The sequence below is a fragment of the Sinocyclocheilus grahami genome, unplaced genomic scaffold, assembly GCF_001515645.1.
Source record: "Sinocyclocheilus grahami isolate Dianchi unplaced genomic scaffold, SAMN03320097.WGS_v1.1 scaffold873.1, whole genome shotgun sequence".
Taxonomy (NCBI): domain Eukaryota; kingdom Metazoa; phylum Chordata; class Actinopteri; order Cypriniformes; family Cyprinidae; genus Sinocyclocheilus; species Sinocyclocheilus grahami.
The window spans coordinates 458,194-462,133 of NW_015506052.1; positions in this window are offsets into that span (position 1 = coordinate 458,194).

Below are 3,940 nucleotides of genomic sequence, written 5' to 3' on the forward strand. Positions count from 1 at the left end.
AAAAGGGTTTAGCGATTTCTAATTATTGGGGGGACTAGCCCCCCCCAATGTCTACGGTGGTTATCGCCCCGATCAGACATGAAAATATGTGGTGGCACTATCGTGCAGTGATATGATATGACGTTAGTTAGCAAATATTAGCGATGTTTTGCAAACATCACTTTGAGTAACATGACCATAAATATGAACTCACGATTGAATGTAACATAAAACAAATGATTACTTTTCGTTAAAATCTTTATTAATGCCAAAAATGCTTACATTTATGTGTCTTTTTGTTCGCTCGGGCAGCCATGTTGCCCCTGAAGCCGGTTTACACTGAGATAATTCATACCCCTTCGTGTGAAGTGTGGTCCCGAAAAATCTTAATTTGAAGGGCTGTCTGGCCCTTCCCTTACCCCTAACCCTCCAACCAAAAGAGAATTGAGACACCCCTACCCCTTCACGTGAACGCGCGAAACGGAGGGGAAAGGGTAAGGGCTAAGGGGTAGAATTGGGATTGGGCCTAAGTGAGCGCAGTTATAGGGTGATGTCCCGGGTTGAACAGACGCTTGTGGGCTATCTGTCTCCTGGCGTGGCATCATCCCTAAAAGCCCCAGCATTGCCTACCAAGCCGCTTCATGCCACTTCAGCGCGGGTGGGCAAAGGGTACACGGGAGCAGGTCAGGCTGGTTCATGCCTTCACACAATGGCTGTATTACAGGCATACCAAGCGGACCTACTAAATGAGTTAAATGAGCATGATGGAGTTAAAGCCGATGATATTAGCAAACTCTGGCGAACCGCTGATTTGTCTCTCCGCACCACAAAAGAGACCGCCAAAGCTATCGGACAGCCTTAGTGGCCGCGGAGAGGCATCTGTGGCTGACCCTGTCCGACATTAAAGAGAAGGACTGGGTCTTCCTTCTCGACATCCCGCTTGCGGTTTCAGGAGGTCCGTAAACAAGCGGCGGTGTTTCCTCCCTCGCTTCTCTCTAGCTCATGGGGCTGCTGGATGGGAGCAGTCCCAGCCGTGTGCCTGCTCCTTGTACCAGGAGGCACAAAAATTGAGCGTGGGAATCGGGGCTCATGGTGACGCTCGCGGTTGAAGGCTTCGAAGCCGAAGGCTGATCTGAGTACCGTCCTTTTGGCCAAGAAGTATTCGACCAAGAAGCCCTGATATTTATGTTCCAGGGCTTCTGAGGGCAGCCCCCACTGGGGAAGAGCAGTGTACACATCATTACCTGGTGCCCGTCTCTCCTCAGTGCCCTCAGGAGACCGAGCTGTTAACTCTGCCACCGCCAGTGCGTCAGGGCACAGCGGTCTCCGCCTGAAAACGTATCGGCTCTGGGAGGATCACTGCCTCTAAGGAGGTCTCCAGAGTGGCTCGTGCGGTCGTTCCCTGCCGGTCCTCCGCTTCAGGGCACCGAACTAGCCGCTCCTATTACACCGGAGGTCAGTCTTGAGAGACTGATTCCCTTAGTAGATTTTCTGGCAGCGTGGAATCTTCTGCTAAATATCTCACGATGGGTCCTGCAGACTGTAAAAAGAAGTGACAGAATTCAGTTTGGTTCTCCTCCGCCTCATTTCAACGGGATCGTTTCCACTGTGGTGGGTCCTGAGCAGGCTCTGGTATTAGAACAAGTAGTAAACACTCTCTTGAGGAAGTAAGCCATCGAGGTGGACCCTACAGCTGGTACTTCATTGTTATGAAGAAGGATGGGGGGTTGCGTCCGATTTTAGATCTGTGCCAGTTGAACCGCTCAGCCATGCGACTGAATTTCAGGATGCTCACGCTCAAGCAAGTAGTGTCTCAGATCAGGTCCGAGGAATGGTTTGTCACAATCAATCTAAAGGATGCATACTTTCAACGGGGTCAGTCTACTGCTAGTAGATATTTGGCCCAGAGTATGGTTCTCGGACCTGATTTCCCTTCTCGATGGGTCTCCATGGGAGATTCCCGTCAGCAGGGATCTCCTCTCACAGGCAGAGGGTACGATCTTTCACCCCCGCCCGGAGCTGTGGGTGTGGCCCCTGAGGGGACACAACTCGTAGCTTCCAGTCTCTCAACTGAGGTTGTTGAGACCATCCTCCAATCCAGAGCTCCCTCAACAAGGAAACTGTATGCCCTGAAGTGGAAGCTTTTCACTTCCTGGTATGGAGATCATCAGCTTGACCCATTTAACTGCCCGGTCGGTTCAATGCTGGAGTTTTTGCAAGCTCGATTCTCCACTGGGTTGACCCACTCCACCTTGAAGGTGTACGTGGTGGCTATAGCGGCTTACCACACCCCTCTTGGGGGTCAGTCTGTGAGAAGACACCCCCTGGTTACACGTTTCCTCCGCGGTGCGCTGAGGCCCCCGGTACACTCTCGTGTCCCAGCGTGGGACCTGGCCATGGTCTTGGAGGCTCTCTGTAAACCTCCTTTTGAACCTATAGAGGAGGTTTAAGATTGAGTTTTGACACTTAAAGGGGTCATATGATGTGATTTCAAGTTGTCCTTTTTCTTTGGAGTGTTACAAGCTGTTCATGAATAGATAAGATCCCTAAAGTTGCAAAGACTAAAGTCTCAAACTCAAAGAGATATTCTTTATAAAAGTTAAGACTGGTCCAAGCCCTTTTAAAATGCCTCATTTAAATACGCCCCCACATGTCTACGTCACGATGTGAGAAGATTTGCATAACACCGCCCAAATGTTCATGCAAAGAAAGAAGGTGTAACTTTATTGTTGCTGCCACCGCCACCACCATGTTGTGAAGACTCTGTTGCAAATACTTTGTTTGGCCCTCCAAAAGAGGACACAACTAGAAATCAGTGGTTAAGTTGTATTTACAACACTGTTCCAGAACAGTTCAACCCAAATATTCAGATATGTGCAGCGCATTTTATGGAGGACTGTTTCCTGATCCTGGGAGAGTAGACTACAATGCCAGCTGTTCTGACTCTCAGTCTGTAAGTACGTTTTCATAGTTAAATAATTTGCCACTGATGATTAAAACGCGAGTTTTGAGCAGTGTAGAGTAGTGCTTGTTGTTTGTAATTTCTCCGATCACAAATGCAGACATAGTTTTATGTTTACGCGGCGCGATGCAACGCAACGCGTGAAAAGACAGTATAAGTCATTATAATCCATAATTATGTCCCCACTGAATGCAACAAATGCCTAGTTTATAATGGGTTTTCATGTTTTTGTCTCGTCGCCCTGGGACACGGCATCACAGTATGGTAAGGGGCGTAACATTTCCATCACACGCTTGAGGTATTCGGCCAATCACAACGCACTGCATAGCTGGCCAATCAGAGCACACCTCACTTTTCAGACCGATGAGCTTTGTCAAAAGCGACGCGTTTCAGAAAGGCGGGGCATAGAGGAGAAACAATAATGTACAGTATGTGGAAAATAATGTGTTTTTTAACCTTAAACCACATAAACACATTTCATTACACCAAATACACAAAATAATGTTATTTTTAGCAACATCATATGACCCCCTTTAAGACTGTCTTCTTATTAGCCATTTCATCGTTGAAGAGAGTCAGAGATTTGCAGGCCCTGTCTGTGGCCCCCTCCTTCCTAGACTTTGTGCCTGGTTTAGCCAAAGCTTTTCTGTACCCCAGGCTGGGGTACGTCCCTAGAGTGCCCTCTTCTGTGCCACGGCCCGTCGTACTACAGGCCTTCTGTCTTCCTCCCTTTCAGGAGGCAGACCAGCAGAAGCGTAGCTGTATACATACATCCACAGAGCTGCCATGTGGAGGAAATCTGACCAATTATTCGTTTGTTATGGTCCTTCCAAAAGGGGTCTGCCTGCTACTAAGCAGACCCTCAGTTGGTGGATCGTTGATGCCATCTCCATGTCCTACAAGTCCTCTGGTCTCCCCTCGCCCTTGGGGGTCAAGACTCACTCCACCTGAAGTGTGGCGGCCTCCAAGGCCTTCCTTTTGGGTGTGGCTATACAGGAT